The 23,152-nt window shown below is 43.6% G+C and overlaps 1 protein-coding gene and 2 long non-coding RNA genes across 5 annotated transcripts in view; 2 read left to right on the top strand and 1 right to left on the bottom strand.

The window, feature by feature from the left end:
- LOC5575195 (beta-1-syntrophin) overlaps positions 1 to 23,152 on the top strand; it is a 756,119-nt gene that overhangs the window by 543,032 nt on the left and 189,935 nt on the right. The window lies entirely within an intron of this gene.
- On the bottom strand, positions 3,599 to 4,589 carry LOC110678875. 2 transcript variants are annotated; one of them, XR_002502010.1, is made up of 4 exons: positions 4,305 to 4,589; positions 4,172 to 4,242; positions 4,016 to 4,086; positions 3,599 to 3,909 (listed from the first exon to the last, which is right to left on the bottom strand). It is a non-coding gene; the product is annotated as an uncharacterized LOC110678875 (long non-coding RNA). The 2 variants fall into 2 exon arrangements; XR_002502009.1 differs by having other exon boundaries at positions 3,599 to 4,086.
- LOC110678876 lies at positions 9,017 to 9,869 on the top strand. Of its 2 annotated transcripts, XR_002502012.1 has the most exons (4): positions 9,017 to 9,369; positions 9,432 to 9,502; positions 9,589 to 9,659; positions 9,766 to 9,869. It is a non-coding gene; the product is annotated as an uncharacterized LOC110678876 (long non-coding RNA). The 2 variants fall into 2 exon arrangements; XR_002502011.1 differs by having other exon boundaries at positions 9,589 to 9,869.

Raw genomic sequence — 23,152 nt, 5'->3', positions numbered from 1 at the left:
CCAGCAGAGAGCTGGAGAAGCTTCCAGCAGAAAGCTGGAAAAGCTTGCAGCAGAAAGCTGAAAAAGCTTTCAGCAAAAAGATGGAAAAGCTTCCAGCAGAAATCTGGAAAAGCTTCCCGCAGAAAACTGTAAAAGTTTTCAGCAGATACCTGGAAAAGCTTCCAGCAGAAGGCTGGAAAAGTTTCCATCGAAAAGCTGAAAATTCAGAAGCTTTCATCAGAAAGCTGAGAAAACTTCCGCCAGGAAGCTGGAGAAGCATCGAGCAAAAAGCTGGAAGAGCTTCCAGCAGAAAGCTGGAAAAGCTTCCAGCAAAATGCTGGATAAGCATCCAATTTTTCCAGCAAAAAGCTGGATATGCTTTCAGCAGAAAGCTGGAAAAGCTTCCAGCTGAAATCTGGAAATGCTTCCAGCAGAAAGCTGGAAAAGCTTCCAGCAGAATGCTGGATAGGCTTCCAACCGAAAGCTGGAAAAGCTTCCATCCTAAAGCTGGAAAAGTTCCAGCAGAAAGCTGATTTTTTTTTTCAGAAAGCAGGAAAAGCTTCTAGCAAAAACCTGGAAAAGCTTCCAGCAAAATTCTGGAAAACTTTCTAGAAAAATCTGTAAGCTTCCAGCAGAAATCTGGAATAGTTTCTAGCAGAAAACTATCAAAGTTTTCAACAGAAAGCTGGAAAAGCTTCAAGCAAAAGGCTGGAAAAGTTGAAAATGCAGAAGCTTCCAGCAAAAAGCTGCGAAAGCCTTCGCCAGAAATCTGGAAAAGTTTCTAGCAAAAATCTGAAACAGTTTCCAGCAGAGAGCTGAAAAAGCATCCAGGAGAGAGCTGGAAAAGCTTTTAGCAGAAAGCTTGAAAAATTTCTAGCATTAGGCTGTAAAAAACTCTCAGCAGAAAGCTGGAAAAGCGTCCATCAAAAAAGCTGGAAAAGCTTTCAACAAAAAGCTGGAATAGCTTTCAGCAGAAAGCTGGAAAGCTACCAACAGAAAACTGGAAAACATTCCAGCAGGAAGCTGGAAAAGCTTTCAGCAGACAGCTGAAAAGCTACCAGCAGAAAATGGAAAAACTTCCAGCAGTTAGCTGTCAAAAACTTCCAAAATCTGGAAAAGCTTTCAGAAGACAACTGGGAATGCTTCTAGCAGAAAGTTGGAAGAGCGTCCAGCATAGAGGTGAAAAAGCTGCAAGAACAAATATGCAAAAGATACCAATTGTAAATGGGAGAAGTTTGTAGCAAAAAACTTAAACAACTTCCTGCAGGAAGCTGAAAAAGCTTCCTGAAAAAAGTTGATAAAGCTTCCAGCAGACCGTTAGAAAAGCTTCCAGCTGAACTTGGGAAAAAATGACAGAAAAGCTTCTTGCTCAAAGCTGGAAAAGCTTCCAGCAGAACGCTGGTAAAGTTTGCAGAAGAAAGCTGAATAAACTTTCAGCAGAAAACTGGAAAAGCTTAAAGCGAAAAGTTGGAAAACCTCTGAAAAAATCTGAAAAAATTTGAGCAAAAGGCTAGCAAAGCATACTGCAAATATGTGGAAAAGCTTTCAACAGACAGCTGGAAAAGCTTCCAGCAAATAGCTGAAAAAGCTTCCAACAAAACGCTGTAAAAGTTCCCAGCGTTTTGGTTAATCCTCCATCAAAAAGCCGGAAAAGCTTCCTACAAAATTCTGGAAAGCTTCTTATTGAAAGCGGAAGCTGGAAAAGTTTTCCTCTGAAAAATTCAAAAGTATCTTGCTGGAAGTTGGGAAGGCTTCCTACTGGAAGCTGTAAAAGCTCTCTTTCAGAAGCTGCAAAATCTTCTTACTGAAAGCTGGAAAAACTTTCCACTGGAAGCTGGAAACGCATCCAACTGGAAGAAACTTTCTACCGAAAGCTGGAGGAAGATTTTGTTTTAACGGGAAGGTGATAACACTTCTTACAGAAAACTGGAAAATATATCAACAAAAATCTGGAAAAGATTCCATCAGTAAGCTTGAAATTGATTTTGAAATTCTTAAAAAATTTGATTCGGCCTTACTGTAAACAAAATCTTTAAAATGCTTACAGATCACACTTGTTGGAAATGTGTCCAACGAAGAAACGCACTAGCAGCTTCAGCGAGGGAGTATATCCAAGTGCTAAACGACGCTAAATTGACTCCCGGAAGTGCGATCCTGTACTGTGCCCAATTCAGCTTGATAGTTGGTGGTAGCTTGCTAACTAGCTGATGCAGGAGAGTAGAGTTGTACAGGTATTCATCCAAGCCGCAGGCATCCACAGTCGCGCAGAAGTTCTCGATACTGACGGCGAAATCCACCAGAGTTTCCAGTCTGTCTTCTCTAATGGCCGGCAAAGCGTGGATTTTTTCGATCAGCGTATGAACAATGGCTTCTGGCTGCCCGAACATCATCTTCAAAGTCTTCAGCACGCCGGGAACGTTGGCAGGATGAACTAATCGGCTCTTCACTGCTTCGAAGGCACGTCCTTTCAGACTTTTCTGCAATCGGAAGATGTTCTCGTCGTTTGTGAAGCCGCACATGGCCGTCGTGTTGTTGAATGTCGCTATGAATAGAGGCCAATCCTCGGGGTTGCCGGAAAACGGGGGCAGATCCTTGGAAACGGCCTGTCGCGCCGCTAGCTGCTTCTTGGTTAACGGACAGCGATCTTCATCATACTCCGGTAGGCAACTAGCATGCTGCGGAACTTCTCGGACGCCACTACGGTGTTCGTCTTCGAAGGCTTGATTGGCAGCAGGCTGATACTGCGGTAATTCACGCTGCGCGCTACGGAGCGCTTCTTCGCCTGCTCTGGGTCGAAGGTTGACGACGGAATTGGCAGCGAGGTGGACGGGTTCAGGAACAAACGACCGTTGACTCGATTCTGCTCTAGGGAGCCATCTGCTTACGACGTCTGACTGGCTGTGCACATCTGATCCGCTTTCACTAGCCATCTGTTCCAGAAGTCTATATTTCTCCTCCAAGTAGAGGCGTTCTTGCTCCAACTTCTTCGAATTAAGAATTCGTTCTTCCTCCAACTTCTGCAGCTTCAGCTTGGCGATAGATTGCGACGATCTACTGGACGCATGACTTGACGTATGAGATGACACAGAATTAGCCTTTCGAACCGGTGGCTCAACGATCTTCGATGGATACTTGATGCTATAATACTGTTGCTCACCGACTTCCAGCGCTGGCTCAATATTCTTTGACGGAAACTTGTAGCGGTCCATCTGGGAATGCCCGTCCTTCGGAGGTACCGACTCCAACATCGGAGACTTATCCTTAGAGAGCTTCTTGGTGGTCTTCTTCGGCTTCGTTTGGCTTGGTTTGATCGTGTTTGAGGTTTTTGGAGTTACCTGGCCGCTTGGCTGAAGATGCGTTGAAGCGGTATTGTCCTCTGCAACGGTTGATTTCTTCTTGGTACCTCCGTGAGAAGCAGCAACGCCGGCTGGATTCAACTGCAAATTGGCATTTTGTGTTGAGCTCTCGCAGCCAGCACAGCTCCACGGAACGTCTTCGATGGCTTGGGTGACTCCCACGCAGATAAAGTGAAACCACTTGAGACACTTATCACACCTCACCATTTGTTCGTTGTCCTCTCGACGGCAAACTCTACACGATTGACCGGGAAATGATGCTTCCGGTTCCACGGTTTCGTCGGTGACCACCACCCTTAAACCACCAGTTGCACCACCTTCAGTTATGCCACCAATCGCACCATTAGTTGCACCACCATTCGCATCACTATCACCCCCACCGGCATTACTGCCTTTATTTGACCGGCCGCGGCTCGACATGACCGAATTGACCGATTCGTTAATATAAACGAATTTAATAAAATGTTGGGAATTTGCCCAACGTAAAACTGCACAGGGTTTATTTCCAAGATAATAATACCACAAACGACCGGACACGTAGGATTTACGTTTAAATGTGGCTATTATTAAATTCCTGTAATGGATGTCATGCATGTTCATGTTAGTTTACATGTTTTTACCTTAATTAATAAATGTCCATTTAGTATTTTTGCAATATATGTTTGTCCATTGTGACTTACGTTTAGTCCCGTTGTGCGCTATTGGATAATGTTTCAGTGATCATGCGAGCTTTGAGCTTCGATCTTCTAGCCTGTTACCAAACATTATTCATTATAAGTAGTAATATTCAGTCTTAGTTTAAGTATTTCAATAGTATTTTAAGTGTTTAAATTTACCTTTGCATGTAGGTTCTCAATGTGAATAGATTTAGGGTTATGGTAATGCACTTTGTAGGCTTAAGGCGACACTGTAGATAAGATTTCATTAATTTAGCAATAACTTCCACGTAGTTCATAGAAACACTATTACCTTAAGTGAATTATAGTTAAATAGCACAATTTCAAATTGGTTTAAATGTACATAATAGGTGATAAGTAATGAAATTAGGGAAATTAATGTAGCACTAGAATGATGTTGTGGTTTTCACGGTAACAACGTTTTCTTTGTCCCCAATACCGTTGAATGATGACGTTCTATATCCCTCTTTAGGTAAGAAGGTATCATACGCTACCAGCGTAGATTGGTGTATGTAATAATTAAAGAGGCTAGATTGGATAGAGAGGCGCGCAGGTACATCAGGGTGTACTCAACACTCCCCCCGGATATACTCCCTTGGATATACTCCCTCGCTGAAGCTGCTACTGCAGTTACAATCCCAAACATAGTAAACTCCAGACCAATCCGGAGTGAGAGTCGCACAACAAAGAAGGGAAATGCCTTCGTGAATGCTCATTCCGAAAACGCCTCTTCAGAATCTCGTTCACCAAATCCTTCAAGTGGGAAGCGCTCGAACGCCAACGGAGAATGTCTCGTTTGCAAAGGAGCCTGCAAGGCGGTCGACAAGTGCAAGCGGTTTCTAGAGTTTTCCCGCGATTCGCGCTGGTCCACGGTACGAGAATTCGGACTCTGTCGTCGTTGTCTCAGCCGACATAACGGCGAGTGTCAAGCCAAACTTTGCGGAAAGGATGGTTGCCAGTTCAAGCACCACGCGCTGCTGCACAAAGACCAAAAGCAACAATCACCCGCTTCACCAACAACGCAGTCATCTCCTGCATCGATCCCAACGACGACGGACGGTACGGAGCCTTCTAAGACAGGAGCCGGTCCTTCGACGCATAGTTGCCACGCACATCAGACTAAATCGAGCGACATACTGTTTCGCTATCTTCCGGTTGTGCTACACGGCAAGTATAGATCGATCCGTACACACGCTTTCCTCGACGACGGTTCGGATCTCACGCTACTCGACGAAGAGTTAGCCGATGAACTAGAGCTAGATGGAGAAGTGCGATCGCTTTGTCTTCACTGGACCGGTGGCACGCAACGTCAAGAGAAAAAGTCTCGGATCGTCGAACTCGAGATAGCTGGTGTACACAAAGGAGCTAAGAGTTTCACAATCAACGGTGCACGTACTGTGAACGAACTTATGCTTCCGCACCAGACGATGGACACCGAAGAACTCACATCGCTTTACCCTCACCTAATGGGACTGCCGCTCGAATCATACCACAGCGTTCGGCCACGTATCCTCATTGGCCTTAAGAACCAGCATCTCAGCCTTGCGCTCAAGTGCCGCGAAGGTAAACCGAACGATCCCGTCGCTGTCAAGACCCGTCTAGGATGGACAGTTTGTGGAGGAAGATCCACAGATGTAACCAGCCCAGTGCACTCTGTTTATCACATCGGTTCTTGCGAGGATCAGTGCCAAGCGGACGAAGATCTACACCAAGTTATCAAAGACTACTTTGCGTTGGATAGCTTGGGGATCATGAAGCCTTCTGAAGCACCTCTCTCCGTCGAGGATCAACGAGCGCAGTTCCTTCTCCAGTCGCTAACTAAGTTCACAGGGGAACGCTATGAAACCGGTCTACTCTGGCGATACGACGCCGTTCGCCTGCCGGACAGTCGAGCGATGGCCCAGCGACGTTTCCAATGCCTTGAAAAGCGCATGATGAAGGAGGAAATATTGGCTAAAACGTTGAAGGAGAAAATGATGGACTACCTGAAGAAAGGCTACATACGAAGGTTATCCGACGAAGAATTGCGGCAACCATCACAGCGCGTTTGGTACCTCCCAGTGTTTCCAGTGACAAACCAAAATAAACCAGGGAAAGTAAGGATCGTATGGGACGCTGCGGCCAAAGCATTCGGAGTATCTTTGAATTCTGCCTTGCTGAAAGGTCCCGATCATCTTTCGTCGTTGTTCACTGTATTGATCCGTTTCCGCGAACGTCCCATAGCCCTGACTGGTGACATACGGGAAATGTTCCACCAGGTACGGATCCGGCCAGAAGACCAGCAGTGTCAACGTTTTTACTGGAGGGACGATGATGGAAACGTAGCGGTCTACGTGATGTGCGTCATGACATTCGGCGCCTGTTGTTCTCCCAGCAGTGCCCAATATGCGATGAACCTCAATGCTCAGCGCTTCGCCCAGAAATACCCTGCAGCGGTGGAGGTTATCGAGAAACGGCACTACGTCGACGATATGTTGGTAAGCGTCGACACAGAGGAGGAGGCGGTCGAACTTGCCAAAGAAGTGAGGTACGTCCACTCACAGGGCGGGTTCGAAATACGTAATTGGACCAGCAACTCTCATCGCGTCCTGGAAGCCCTACGTGGAAGCAACACGGAAGAGAAGAATCTTGACCTTTCGCCAGAATTGGGAACGGAAAAGGTGCTCGGGATGTGGTGGTGCACAGCTTCAGACGTGTTCACCTACAAAGTCGGCTGGAACCGTTATGATAGTGATCTGTGGAAAGGTCGCCGCCAGCCCACGAAAAGAGAAGTTCTACGGGTTCTGATGACGATCTTCGACCCCCTTGGACTCATCGCGCCATTCCTCATGTTCCTCAAGATCTTACTTCAAGAAATCTGGCGCAGTGGAATTCAATGGGACGACAAGATCGATGACAACGCCTTTGCCAAATGGTGCAGCTGGCTGCGAGTGCTGCCTCAAGTCGAACAGGTTCAGATACCTCGATGCTTCTGCTCCCAAACCTCTTCGGAGTACGAAGACGTTCAGCTGCACACATTCGTAGACGCGAGCGAGAACGCTATGGCTGCCGCATGCTACCTACGATTTGAGCGGAATAGCTTCGTTTGGTGCCGTTTAGTTGCCGCCAAAACAAGAGTAGCACCTTTGAGATACCACTCTATCCCGCGACTTGAGCTAATGGCAGCTGTTATCGGTACACGACTTTCCCAAACGGTCACCGAGTCTCTGTCAATCACTCCAAGTAAGCAGTTCTTCCACTCGGACTCCAGGGATGTGATCTGCTGGATAAACTCGGATCATCGTCGTTACACGCCCTTCGTTGCCAGCCGTGTTGGCGAGATTCTAGAAGCTACGGACCAGAAACAATGGCGGTGGGTCCCGACAAAGCTTAACGTAGCTGACGAAGGCACGAAGTGGGAGAAATTTCCGGACATGACACCAGAGTCCAGGTGGTTCATCGGGCCAGAGTTTTTACAGAATTCGGAAGAATTATGGCCGTGCCAATCAACGAAGGGTAGCAAGACATCAACAGAACTCCGTCCTTCACTGCTAACTCACTTCTCCGCACCAGATCCACCAATCAACGTCTCCAGCTGGAAGCGGATGATCAAAGTAGCCGCACTCGTACACCGTTTCGTTACGAACTGTCGTCTGAAGGTCCAGAAGAAGTCCACCATTCATGGGCCTCCTTCAACGGAGGAAAAGCAAATCGCCGAACGCTACGTGATTCGTCAAGCTCAACGCGAGGCCTACCCAGACGAAATAGCAATTCTGCAGAAGCCGTCGAAACCCATTCCCAAAACCAGTTCCTTGTTTAAACTATCTCCTTGGATGGATAACAACGGATTGATGCGGATGCGAGGAAGAATCGACGCCTGTTGTCAAGCCACCGAAGACGCTAAGAACCCAATTATCCTTCCACGAGACCACCATACCACCAAACTTATTATCGCACACTATCACTATAAGTATAACCACCTTAACCACCAAACCGCAATAAATGAGCTCCGCCAAAGATACTGCATACCACGACTACGAGCGGCCTACGCCAAGGTACGGTACAATTGCCAACACTGCAAAAACCACCGCGCCACACCGCAGCCACCTATAATGGCTGACCTCCCTTCAGAGCGACTCGACGCATTCGCCCGTCCCTTCACCCATATTGGCGTCGACTATTTCGGTCCCCTCGAAGTCGTTGTAGGGCGCCGCGTGGAGAAACGATGGGGCATGCTGGTTACGTGCCTGACTACGCGTGCGATCCACATCGAAGTGGTGCACACTTTGAGTACCGACTCGTGCATCATGGGTCTTCGCAACTTTGTAGCACGTCGAGGCACACCAAAAACGATCTACAGTGATCGCGGCACTTGCTTCATCGGCGCGAGCCGTGAATTAATGAACGTTGCCGCTGGGTTCAACCAGGACGATTTGATGAAGGAGTTTGGTGGGACCGAAACAACCTGGAAATTCAACCCCCCAGCCTCACCGCACATGGGCGGCAGCTGGGAACGCCTAATAGGCATCGTGAAGCGAAACCTGATGGCGATTCGGCCGTCTCACAAGCCTAACGACGAAGTGCTACGGAACCTTCTAGCCGAGATCGAGAACACCGTAAACTCTCGGCCACTAACGCACGTCCCAGTAGACGATGAGTCCGCATCCGCGCTCACCCCTAATCACTTCCTCTTGGGGTCATCTGATGGTACTAAGCCACTATGCACACTCGACGATAGCGGAGCAACCCTACGACGGACCTGGCGAATGTCTCAATAGCTAGCGAACCAGTTCTGGAAACGTTGGCTGAGTGACTATCTGCCGGAGATCACTCGCCGAACGAAATGGTATACCGATACGAAGCCTATTGCTATCGGCGACATAGTGGTCGTCGTCGATCCAAAGCTTCCCAGGAATTGCTGGCCCAAAGGTAAGGTCATCGGTACTAGCATCAGTCAGAAGGACAACAAGATCAGGACGGCCACCGTGCAAACCGCCACCGGAGTGTTTGAACGTCCGGTAGCCAAGCTGGCCGTGCTGGATGTACGGCGCGACGAATTGTAAGCCGACCAGAGGATCGCCGTACCTGGGGGGAGTGTTGAGTACACCCTGATGTACCTGCGCGCCTCTCTATCCAATCTAGCCTCTTTAATTATTACATACACCAATCTACGCTGGTAGCGTATGATACCTTCTTACCTAAAGAGGGATATAGAACGTCATCATTCAACGGTATTGGGGACAAAGAAAACGTTGTTACCGTGAAAACCACAACATCATTCTAGTGCTACATTAATTTCCCTAATTTCATTACTTATCACCTATTATGTACATTTAAACCAATTTGAAATTGTGCTATTTAACTATAATTCACTTAAGGTAATAGTGTTTCTATGAACTACGTGGAAGTTATTGCTAAATTAATGAAATCTTATCTACAGTGTCGCCTTAAGCCTACAAAGTGCATTACCATAACCCTAAATCTATTCACATTGAGAACCTACATGCAAAGGTAAATTTAAACACTTAAAATACTATTGAAATACTTAAACTAAGACTGAATATTACTACTTATAATGAATAATGTTTGGTTAACAGGCTAGAAGATCGAAGCTCAAAGCTCGCATGATCACTGAAACATTATCCAATAGCGCACAACGGGACTAAACGTAAGTCACAATGGACAAACATATATTGCAAAAATACTAAATGGACATTTATTAATTAAGGTAAAAACATGTAAACTAACATGAACATGCATGACATCCATTACAGGAATTTAATAATAGCCACATTTAAACGTAAATCCTACGTGTCCGGTCGTTTGTGGTATTATTATCTTGGAAATAAACCCTGTGCAGTTTTACGTTGGGCAAATTCCCAACAACACTCCTTCTAGATGTTTATTATTTATATTTAATACTAGTGGTCCCGGCAAACTTCGTCTTGCCATCAAGTAGGCTGTTAAAAAACGCCATGGAACGCCCGTGCAAAATGGAAGTTCCGTTTACTCCTGTTTTTTTCAACTTTCCCGTTAAATATCTTTTTCTTTTTATATACACAAACACGTCGGAACACTTCAGGAACATAACTTTGGAAAAACTTTCTAAATCCGATTGTCCGTTCTCAAGCCATTTCGTGACATACAAACACCATTCCATTTTTTTTTATATAGATATGTTTCTTCTGACTGCTGATGGCTGAATACAAACATTCGGAAAAGTTTGACAAGCATTGATACACAATGGTGAAGTTAGAATCATATGTAATCAAATTTCTGAATGGCAAGTGTAACATTTGACATTATTGCAACTCATAATCGAACCACACAATTTATTGTACGGTTAATGCCATGGCAAACGCCCTTATTGTGCCAAACACCCGAATGTCTAATGCTTTCATCGATATCACTGACTGTCGACATCCGTTCGTTAGTTATCTCCAGCTAGCTAGCTCGTTGATAGGAGCATAATAATGACCATGGCACGGAGGCACATGTTCTTCATTGGTGGTGTGCGTTCACAAGTTGCCCTGAAATTGGGTGGTGGCAAGAGGAGGAGGAGGAGGACGATGTTGTCCTGATGACAGTTCACAAGTGTTGGGAATGTTGAACAAATTGCATGCCATGTGGCAAATGAAGCTGATGATGATTATCTGTCATTCAGGGGATAATCTTTTCACGACGGCCACGTTTTCTCTTTGTGTGCTTGCGAGGAGCTTTTGTGTGGCACGAGGTCAGGGTTCTGGGAGGGGAAGCAGACAACACTGGGATCAGAACACGATTTTCCGACATCGAGGCTTTTCATTGCGAAATTACATCGATTGTTGCTTTATCCTTTGCAGTCAGGTAATGGCCAACCATTAGCATTGATGAGTTTGTCGATCCAAACGACTGAAATGATGTTGTTTCGCACTCATTAAGTTACAAAAGATTTCAAGTTGGCAGAAAATTATCATTCTAGACAACGAGCTCCAAGCTTCCGCCAACAATGGCTTAATTCAGATTTCAAATTACCTCCGACACTTCCTTTCCTCGACGACTCCTGCTCTTCAAGGGTTGAATAAGCAGAATCTTGAAGCACAGCACAAGGAAACGTAACAGCGGAAACAAGCAGCAAACCGGATCAACATAATCAAAAAACAAACTAAAGAAGATGGCAAGCTGCATAAGCCTAAGCCGAAAGAGAACAGAAAAAAAAACTGGCGAAAGTTTATGAAAAGGATTTGAAATCTCTCGGGAAGAAGCTGTGCTAGCGACTGCAAACTGTTCATCGGGCTGGAACAATCCCCTTTTTTGAACACGCAGACCAACAACACCAACTGCCCCCCATCCTATTTTCCCAGCTCGTAATGTGCTGATTGTATTTGACGGTAACGTGTGCTGGGGTGGGATTCGAGTCTAGTCGGAAATTCAATTGATTTAATATTTCAGATGGAATCAAATAACACTGGAATCTCATACATATTACGAAATAGATCGTTGTTCGTAATTTGAATTAATTCATGAAAAGAGATGATCTAGTACGTGAATCGAGGTTTTGCCTTTTGGAGTCTGTTTAGTGGAATACATATAAATAAATGTAACGTGATTTTAGTACTATACCCTTTAATTCCGCTAGAGTTTGTATCTTTTGACAGATACACGTATTTCGACCTCAACTGTGAAGTCGTCTTCAGTGTCGTGTACTAGACTCGACTTCCTGTTAGAGTTTGTATTCCTCTCTGATAGTAAGCCTTTTGATTTTTTTAATATGAACCTTAACTACCATAAAACTGGGTACCTAACATTTATCAGCGGGGTCACATTAAAATCATCGGAATGACCCTCCAAATTAGGATGAAAATGGCTTTAAATTTAAGCTTAGTTAAGTCCCCACTCAACATAGCGTCCCGTGCACGCCCCTTGGCTCGAGAGCCGATGAAAAATTATATACAAGCAAGTAAATTAAGAAAATGAATTATTCCCTCGGCATATTGTTGCTTTTTCTTCGAGCGCGCACTTTCTTCGTCCGCTACTGCCGAGGAATGCCTGACTCCCCCCTCGCTCCCACCATATAACATTCACGCGACGCTAATGCTCGGTGCCTGGTGGTCGTCGTCTTTTCACAGCGTGGTGACGCTATCGCCAACTTCCCGTTTCCGGTAGATTATTTCGTTTGGCCGAGATTTTCCCAGCGATCCGAGAGGCTTTCCGGTTTCTGTTTTCCGGCCTCCCTCCCTTTATGTTTCATTATTTTGTGCGTTATGGCCTAATGGTGGGGGATGGCCGGCTATGGCGGGTCGCATCGGTGGATAGTTGGACTTTTCGAATATTTTCAAAGTGATTTGAAAAAAATTTGATATACTCTAATAAAATTTATAAACATTTATACTTAACACGATTTCTACGCCTAGTTTTACGACGAAATCTAGGACGACTCAAAACATAACTTAGATAGCTCTCTTAGTCTCAAAACATTACTGGCTTCCATTGAATACCAGATAGTTAACTCAGAAATGAGTGTATCGACGATTGTGTTCTTAACGTGCACTCATGCATAAGGCAGAACACTCGAGTTTGCCATATCATGTTTGCTATGAGTAGTTGAAACTGGGTCCAAAAAGGTTATTCACTTAGAAGTTATCAAACTGGCGCAACCTGGGCTGTACAATTTTGCATGAGTCTGCAAAGAATGGTCGTTGCTGTTCTTTTATGTAAATGATTCACCTTAGCTATCCTAACCGTAGCCAGAACTCAAACTAGGCAGAATTAATCTTTTCGTAATCTGACCACCAGATCGGTATCTATTGCTCGTGAAAAACAAATAAAACGCACCCGAGAAGGGACCTTTGGAGGTTGTTTCGGTGGTGTTTGAATAGTGATAAATCGTCAGGGAATTCTCGAAACAAATCCCTGGCAAATAATTAATAACTATTTGAACACATCCCACCAATTTGAGAGTGAGGGCTGAATTTTTTTTTTTTTTTGAAATGCGAATGATGGGAAAGCTTTCAAGTCAGCGACGCATCACTTTTATAAATAGTTTGAATTTCGTTGGATTTTTTTATTTTTTTTTTGCGAAGTTTGCAAAATGTCTTGATTAAGACATTAAGGTTAACAGTGGTTTGAAATTTTATTTTATTTTTTACGTTACGTTCCTAATAAGACATAGCCTGCTTCGCAGTATAGTGTCCCAGAGGCATTAAGGCAAATAATATGAAGAAGCGTAAATTTATATCTATATACAGTCGTCTCTCCACATCTCGATGTTCTACATCTCGATATCTCTCCCTATGTCGATGATTTCATAAATCCCTTCAGTCTTCGTACATTTTCTCTCTCCATATCTCGATATCCTCCTTATCTCGATATCTCCATATTTCGATGTGTTTCTGTTGATTGTTTGTTCCCAATTTTCTCTCCGTATGTCGATATGACCAATATCGAAGGTTACTAGACCAAAGTTTTAGGATTCAAAACAAATTAGGAGCGCAAACTGGCATCTGTTTGTTTATTACTTTCTTGGCAACGGAGTGTTTTTCAATCTAGTATTCGTTAAAAATTTGTTCTTTGTCTCGATCTCTCCCTATCTCGATGGTCCCTTCGATATCGAGATGTGGAGAGGCGACTGTAACACGATCAATGTTATTTAAGTTCATTTGGGGTCACAAACAACTTTACATGACTCTACGAAAATTTATGCAAATCTGGATCAAATCTTGTTTGGATATTTTTATACACACTGTTACCGTTTGTATCAATAAGCCTGTTAGTTTGTAAGTTTTTTTGTTTTTTTTTTTTTTTTGTTATTGTTATTTATATGTCTCCGTGAAATTTATATTTTAAATCCTATTGCATGCTATAAAAACACCCCTACACCTGATATAAATTTAGTACACTACATCACAATAAAACTAGCTATAAGTAAATGTATAACAGTTAGAGTTCAGTAGAGGAAAGGTAAGAGAAAAAGACTACCCAACGATAGAGGGATTAGGCATCGGAGAAGGATAGATTCGGTCTATTTCCTACAAGGATCCAATTCGAAGTGGACGTTGAAATTTAAAATAAAATTAACAAGAAGTTAAAAGAGTTAAGAAAGTGGAAGTTAAAAGAGTTAAGAAAGTGGAAGTTAAAAGAGTTAAGAAAGAGAAGTGAGGAGCGAAGAAGCGAATCAGGACCCGTGGAGTTTAATCCAGGAAACTTCTTCCGGATTGAGTCCCTTAGAGCCCACTTAGGGCATTTGAATCCAGGTTGATTTGTCCTGGCAGCCCACGTGTTGTAGCAGTAACAACACAGTTTGGACCATTTTTCGAAATCAACCCGAGTTATCCATTGAAGGTTTGGAATTTTAAAAGTACCATACAAGAAGTGGTAATTGAGAAACAATCGAAATTGTTTTACGTGAATAATAAATAGCCCTTAAGATTTACTTCACCAATCTCTTGAGAGAATTCCTACCAAAAATTCCTCAAAAGTTCCTCTAAAAATTTGTCCAGGATTCCCTCCAGAGCTCCTAACAGATTCTTCTCCTTAATTTGTTGCAATAATGCTTTCAGGGTAAGCATTCCTTTGATTTTTCTCTAGAGATACCCAAAGCCGTTTTTAGAGAATTTATCACTGAAATTCCTCAGATAATTCATTCACAGATCTTCCATCCCTATGAAATTACATTCAGTAATTTAGATCCAAGGCTTGCTTCATCATTGCATACACAGATATGGTTTACTCTGAGAATACTTATGAGGTTTTTGAATCACTTTTTCAAAATTCTTTCCAGGAATTTCGCCCTCAAATATGCAGAATTTTCACAAAAGTCTCCAAAAAAATTTTCTTTTCTTTCTCTCAGAATTGCAGGATTTGCTCAAAAGACTCGTTTAGAAGTATCTCTGAGAATGTCTATGGAATTTATTGATTGATTTCGTTAAAAAATTCTTCAACGATTTTTCAATCAAATCTTTTAGAACGTCCTCAAAAATTGCATCCATGAATTTCTTCATGAATTTAACTTATGAGTTTTTATAGAATTCTTCTTCTAACAAATCTCAGTTTTCTCAGTATTTCCAAAACTTTCCAGAACCATAAGAGAACAAACTTCCAGAGGAATACTTAAAGATACTCCCAGAGGAACTATTGGAGGCATTCCTGGAGGTACACCTTGAGTACTAAAAAAAAAACCTGGAGGAGCTAGTGAAGAAATCTGCAGGAACTCCTGAAGGAATCCTTGGAACATACTCTTGGAGAAATCCCTAAAATGAAAAATTATAGATATTCCTGCAGTTCTGAAAAAAAAAACTGTTGAGGAACTACTCGAGGAATCCCTGAAGAAATATTGGGAGGAAACTTACGGAAAGTTCCTGTAGGGGTCTCCAGAAATATCCCTAGGGTACACACTCAATCTGTTCGGTAAAAATAACTGGGTTTTGGAACTACCGAAAAAGTCAGTAAACTAAAAAAAATGTCAGAAATCGAAAAACAGAGATTTTTCACTGAAATTTTGCAGAGAGCTTTCTTTTTATATCATATATCGATAAAAAATAAAACATGGTGAAATTTACTTTTCAATTACGCGTGGCGACAGTTTTCACTTTACTGACTTTTTCGGTAGTTCCAAAACCCAGTAAAATTTTACCGACCCCAGTAATTTAATCTAAGTGTGTAACTTATGTGTGTAAGAATCCCTGGATTAACTCCTGGAGGAATCCTTGGATCAACTCCTGGATGAATTATTGGAAGAACTTCTGCAGTTCCTCCAAAGATTCCTCTTAGACTTCCTTCAGGAATCCACCCTGGAGTTCCTTTGGGAGTTCATCAGGAGTTGGTTCAGGAATTTCTTCCTTCAAAAGTTCCTGCAGGATTTCCTCCAAGGATTCATCCAGAATTTTCCCCAGGGAATACTCCAGGAATTCCTCCATATATTAATCCAAGAGTTCCTTCAGGTATTCTTCCAGAACTTCCTCAATAGATTCCGTCAGGAGTCGATCCAGGGATTCCTCCAGAAGTTTCTCCAAAGATTCATCCAAGTATTCCAAGAGGATTTCTCCAAAAATTGCTAGAGGTCCTTCATAGATTCATCCATGATTTATTCCAGGAGTTCCTTTGGGAACCTCTCAATGAATTCTTTCAAGAGCTCGTCAGGAAACTCCTGGAGAAATCCCGTTGGAATTCTTGAAAGAATCCTTCCAGTGACTCAAACAGGAATTCATTCAGATATTACGTAAAATATTCCAAGGAACTCCCCCAGGTATTCCTCCAGAAACTACTCCTGATATTCCTTTCAGTATTCATGTATGATATCCTGGAAGATTTCCTGATGATATATGTGGAGGAATACCTGAAAGTTCTTGAAGAATCTCCGAAGGAACGCCAAAAAATCCCTGGGAAAACTACAGGATGAGCCTCTGAAATGAACAGTGGAGCTCTTGGACAAGTGAAGCAGAACTTCTGCAGAATTCATGATACAACTCCCTGAAGATTCCTTCAGAAGTTTCTCCAGGAGCTCCTTTAAAGGTTCGTTCAGGAGTTCCTTAAATAATTCCCCCAAAAGTTTCTTTAGAGATTCCTTTAGGGTTTCCTTCAGAGATTTCTCCAGCCATTTCTAAAAAGATTCCTGCTGGGATTCTTCCAAGAGCTCCTTCATGAATTACCCGAGGAGTTCCTACAGTGATTTTTCAAGGGATTTTTCCATGAGTTTCTTCAGAGATTCCTCCAAAAGTTCCAACGGGAATTCCTCCAGATGTTTTTTCAGGAATTCTTCCAGGAGTTACTTTAGGAATTCCTCCAGATGTTAATTTAGGAATTCCTCCGAAAGCTCCTTCCGGAGTTCCTTGAAAAATTCCTCCAGGAGGTCCTTCAGGAATTCTTTCTTGAATTTATCCAGGAGATCGTTCAGGAATTCCTCCAGGAGTTTCCTCAGAAATTCCTCCAGGAATCCTTTCAGGAGTTCCTTTTGGTTTTTCTTCAAGAAATTCTGCAAGAGTCCCTTCTGGAATTCCTCAAGGACTCCCTTAATAATTTATCCAAGAGATCCTTCAGGAATTTCTCCAGGAGTTCCTTCAGGGATTCCTCGAGAAGTTCCTCTAGGAGATCCTCCACGAGCTCCTCTAGGAGTCCCTCCAGGGATTCCTCCAAAAGTTTCTCGAAGGCTTCCTCCAAGAGTTCCTCGAAGGAATCCTTCAAAAATTCCACTAGAGATTCTTAAGAAGTTCTTCCAGGGGTTTCTCCTGGTATTTCTTAAGGGATTCCTTCACGAGTTCCACAAGGGATTTACTCAGGAGTTTCTTTATGGATTTCTCCAGGAGTTCCTACATGTATTCCTCTAAATATTCCTTCAGGAATTCCTCTTAGACTTCCTCCAGTAACATTCATTTCAGAACTTAATTATCAATCTCAATCTGCAAAAACAGAATTATTTGACAGTTTCGTCGTAGTGTACGTGCAATCTCGCATCATGACAACCCAATACATGCCCGGTAAGCACGACCGCAGTGTGAACTGAGCGAAAAAGCCCTGTCGCAAAATGTAAACATCCCGGCCCTGGCCCTTGCCCTGCACGTCGCAATGAGAATGGCCCTTTAGGCCCCTCTCACATTCATTTAACGGTAAGCATTAAGCCACATTAGATCCTGAATCGGGGGTCACCTGTGAGGTACAGGTAGTTCATCGTGTGCATTCTTAGCAAATTAGAAAACCGCTCCCGACGGCTATCTAGGCTGATCAGGAAAGCGAAGATAATAATATTGATGATTAACCACTGACCTACCCAACAGTCACTTAAAGTAGCCACGGTTCAATAATGATTTTCAAAAGATCCAATTAATTCATTTGCTCCACGAGTGTTTGTCGGAAGTGCACTCCTACTTGAAACGCGAAGTAGCAAAAGTTAGACGTGTAGTGAATACGTCAAAGACAAAGTACGTGCTGGTACCGTTTTGATTCATATTACGGACAGTTAAGGCCTCAGTGGAGTGTTGCTCATCGAAAAGCATATAGAATAAATCAGTTTGTATGATTCCTCCGCGTCATCGACCCTTGAAACCAAATGGTGAGTGAAGATTTCGATTCCGCAACATGAATAATTTTAACTGAATGAAAATGTGTGGACTTCTCATGATTCTTATTCCGGACGCTTCCTTACTTTTGCCTTGATTTCCGGACATTTTGATTCCATTTCCGGACAGCTCATGAGAATCATAAATAGAGATGATGATAATTGGATTTCGGCTTTCAGTCACGAATTAAGCGTTGATTATTTTGAATCATTGCCAACGTTTCGATCCAGTTGTTGGGATCTTCTTCAGGGCTCGATATGAATCAACTTGTCGTTTATTCATAACGAGCCCTGAAGAAGATCCCAGCAACTGGATCGAAACGTTGGCAATGATTTAAAATAATCAACGCTTAATTCGTGACTGAAAGCCGAAATCCAATTATTATCATCAAAGTCCAGTCAATCTTTGTTAACATAAATAAAGAAATCAAATGATCGACTGAAATCGCCAAACCACTAAACAGACGTTTAAAGCAGTTGGGCATTGTGAATTTTCATAGATATTTATGAAAAATGTCTATTAAAACAAGCTTCAAATATGTGAACTTTTGAACGGCAAAAATTGAAACATTTCGTTTGAAATGTTTCCCATACAAAGAAGAGTGTCCGGAATTAAAAGCTGTCCGTAATATGAATCAAAACGGTAGATTCGAGAGCGAAAGGTTTGGCCTGGGAAGCAGTGTGACGGTAGCCAGGGTTACTTTTAATGTGGTCGATGAGCTTGTATACCTGATAACATTAGCTGTAAAAACTGAGGCACAGTGTTGTTAGACTCATTCTCAAATCTCAACCAATAAGCTCTCCCGCGTGAATAAACTCATCAGAGATCTGTTTCATGAATCGCTTGAGATTTTCATGCTAAATCATTCAATCAAACTCAAGCTGTCAAAAATGATTCAGTTATAAAACCCGTCAAATACTCGTGAAATCTGAATGTTGTTGATAACGTCAGAAAGTCAGTGTTGTATTTGAACGCGTTCAGTTTGCGTTCCAGTTCAAAATTTTGAACGAGGGATCAAGTAGGCTTGAAAAATGAGCAGTTCAAAAATTTGAACCCGTAATACCATGAATTCAATATGTTCTGATGTAGTTTTTCATGGTCTTCAGTTTCGTTGTGCATTTTAAAGTGAACGTGCCGTTCTCGAGCAGGTGCAGAATCTTGCACGAGAGTTCAATGCTTACTAGGTTCTCGTGCAAAATTAGAACGCGTTCAGTTCACTTTTGGCTCGCGTTCAGCTCAAAATGTATAACTGCCGCCCATCGTACTCTTCCAGCTTTCGCACCTTTCTGGATACTGAGTTCATTGTAAAGTTGCGCAATCTCTTGTTTCATTCTTCTCCTCCATACTCCGCCAAAGATCGTCCTTAGCACTCGTCGTTCAAAAACTCCCCAGACAACCAAAATGTACGTATAACGAAATCACCTGGAGGCTTTGTATGTGCAAAATTTCACTTATAAGATGTCGCGAAAAGGCATTTTACGTACAAAAGTGGAGGCGATATACGTATATTCATTATGTGATGAATAATAGCATACAATGCGAGAGTGTAAATTTTCTACCGAACTAACCTGTGATCTTATGCGACTTAAGCTATGATAACAAATGTTGATTTGACAGCTGCTATGGATTGATTCGATCTACATTGTACCAGTGTACGGGACGAAACAAAATGTACAAATGAACTCAGAAAAGAAGCGTTCTATGCGAGGAAACTCATCAATCTGACGATTTTATCCACCGTGTTTTGCGGTTTCGAAGTTGTTTGTGTGAATAAACGAGTTATTACGTGAACTTTCATGCGACTTCTGGTTGTTTGGGGATCCTAGCGCTTGCAGGTACTCTTCGAGCATTGCCCACGTCTTATGACATAGAGGACTACCGGTTTTATCAACGTCTTGTACATGTGGAGTTTACCAGACAGCAAGATCTTGTGGAGCTTCCCCAGTGCCGGGCTGGTTGTTTCGATATACATTCCGCCGAGTTCAGCTCAGCGCCTGATCGCACTAGTTGAATTGCTCGAGCAGCTGGTAGGTCCGATTTGCTCTTAGGAGACTCCAACGCTCACCACATCGCATGGGGATCACACGCGCTTGGATGATTCATAGCCAAAACAACCCTGACGAAGCAAATGGTGATCTTGAATGATGGCTCAGCTACCCGCATCAACCCGCCTTCGGGCAACACTTCGGCGATCGAAGTGACCATCTGCTCAGAAAGTCTGGCTCGGAGGTTCACCTGGCGAACCTTATCAGACATGCACAACAGAGATCACTTCCCAATTGCGGTGTACATACCTGGGTGGTCAAATCAGCAAACAACGCAACAGAAATGGCTGTTCACTCGGGCTGGTTGGGAGTTATACGTACGGATTACAGCAGAAACCATCCATCCGAATCAGACCGAAAGCGGTGCTCCGAGGCAAAGGCGGAAATTCGCCGGCAACGAAGTGTCTTCGGTCACTCCGACATTTACAGCAGATCAACCCGAAGCATGGGCGGAATTTCAAGCAGCAAAAGCAGAGGCGCGAAAGGCGGTTAGAGAATCAAAGAATCAATCGTGGAAATCGGCATGAACGCTCATTTACCTCAAACGGCCTAAAGGTTTCACGGACAACCTCAATGATGTAGCGGAATAGCTGGCAACGTCTAGCTATCCTTCATCGTTTCAGATGACGGAAATGGCAGCTGAGAGAGTCCATAGATGTTTCGTCTAATATCGGTGACGCGTACAACGTTGACATCTCTCTAGCCGAAATTCTGTGGGCTCTCGACAAAGGGCGAGGTGCCGCGACAGGTACTGACATGATAGGGTACCCGCTGCTTCAACGCCTTCCCGTGTCCGTAAATTTTACACTGCTGGGTGGAATGCCCTCGTCGTTTCGATTCCGAAACCGAACTGCCAAGATTCCAGTTCTGCTCCTTCCGTCCTATCTCGCTTACCAGCTGTATGGCGAAGCTACTCGAGCGAAATGTCAACCGTCGTCTAATCACGGAGCTGGAGTCGACCGGACGACTTGACAAGCGTCATCAAGCTTTTAGTGAGAGACGCGGTACCGAAGCTGGAGAGGTCGATACCAAACGCCGACGAGCACTGTTTATTAGCGGCTCTGGATCTGTCAAAAACATACAACACCACCTGGCGGCACGGTATACTTCGCACCCTGAAATCATTGCGAATACGTAGTCGGATGATGAATCTACTGTAAAGCTTTCACTCGGAGCGTACGTTTCTTGTGCGGTTACACGTCCAGTGAACACAAGCTGGAAAATGGTGTGCCGCAGGGATCAGTGTAATCCGTAACGCTGTTCCAGATAGCGATGCAGCCAACTTCCGGGTTCTGCCGGATGGAGTCGATATACTCTTGTACGCTGATGACATCCTCCTCATCGTTAAAAGCGTAGAACACACGAAATTGCAGGCCACCGTGAAGGCTGTCTGTAAGTGGGCGAAGAGTGTCGGCTCTGCAATTTGTTCTGCCAAGTCGCATGTGTTCTGCAGCAGCCAGAATGAGCGTCGGGATCCGGCGCGGAATATCATTGTTCCGAAAACCAACCGGCTGAGGGTTCTAGGTGTCACTGTTGATCGTACCTTGACATTAAAATAACATTTCAATACGATGAAGAAATCCTGTGAGTCACGTCTGAGAGTACTCCAGATGATCGGGCCAAACTACCGCGGATCAATCGGACAAGTCTGTTGCAGGCGCTAGTAATAGCAAAACTGACGTACGGTATCGGATTGGTGAGCCCAGGAGGACCATCAACCTTGCTGATCCTCGCTCCGGCATATAACAGAATGGATCGGTTTGCTTCCGGAGCCTTCATTACTATCCCGATAATTTCGATCATGGCCGAAGCGGACACTTTACCGTGTAAACTTCTGGCGGTTCAGTGCATAGCAAGGATAGCCATCCATACCATAGCGAAGAACAGCCGAAGTAACTCTCTTCCCTTGATTCAGCGCGCTTCGGATCGTCTGCTGTCGGCCAACTTGCGAGACAAGGCGATCGTATTTGGAATAGATGGAAACCGTCGATTCTATGGAACGAGCCCGGACTGACCCACCGGAGAAAGTTCAACCAGTCGTCCAGCATCTTCTGTGACCCGCTTCCACAACTCGACCGCCATCTGCATCCCAACTTGCAGAGGTCCTGGGGGTTACTTAAGCCTTTGGACTTTCGTCCCTGCTGTCCCCATAGATCTTACTTCGTAGCGCACTAGAACGCAGAAGAACTTGCGGTCAAATAAATTCTTCCCGTGGCAAATGGACTAAGTACAAAACGCTCGTAACACAGATTTGACACGTGGACATACTCGAAGAGGATCAACAAGTTCTTGAGGTTTTCGAATGCCGCTCAGATATTAACCGAATAAATGAAATGAATACCTAGTCCTTCAGATCTACAAGCATAAACAGAGATTTCCAGGAGTTTCATGAATGCGAATCATATTTGAAAATGCTTAAATTAATATATTCCAAGACTGATCCCACTTGATGATCTAAAGTCCTTAACTTTTTGGTGTTTTTGGATAACTTTAGATAGCCGTTTTACTTAAAGTTAGTTATGATAGATTATGTTGCTTGAGCTCGCTGGAGTATTGATGTTATTCATGACTTCCGAGGAAACACAGGTTACGATCGTATATTTGAAGGTATAGTTGTGTAGATTTCTTAGATAACCTAAAACAGAGTAGAGTTTGATCTTTTGATCGCGTCGCTTGCTCCTGTAGGAGGAGGCGATGAACACTTGTTCGGCGTACAAAGTGATCAACAAAAAATGTCGCGAATTCGTTTAGGCGGCAATATATCGTTTACCGTTAAACAAAACGAATCCTTTCAACAACTCTTTCCCATGTCCAACCTCCTAGTGCATTCTTATGGAAAAGCAGAGGACTCAACGGCTTCCATAACGCAAGTAACATGCCAAAACTTTCTTCTCATTCTCAAATTGATCGGCATTTGGACGCAGCCGGCACCGTTATTGTTTGTTATAACGATAAGAGCACCAGTACTTACACATTGAGGATGCTACTGATCTCGAGTAGCGTCTGTTGGCTCCCTATGAAAGTACAGCTGTTCTTGCAATAACGGAGTTGCAACTGCGGGCGATAAATTTTGCTCATGATCATTT

Source organism: Aedes aegypti, chromosome 3 (assembly GCF_002204515.2).
Source record: "Aedes aegypti strain LVP_AGWG chromosome 3, AaegL5.0 Primary Assembly, whole genome shotgun sequence".
NCBI lineage: Eukaryota > Metazoa > Arthropoda > Insecta > Diptera > Culicidae > Aedes > Aedes aegypti.
This window is presented reverse-complemented; position numbering and strand designations above follow the sequence as displayed.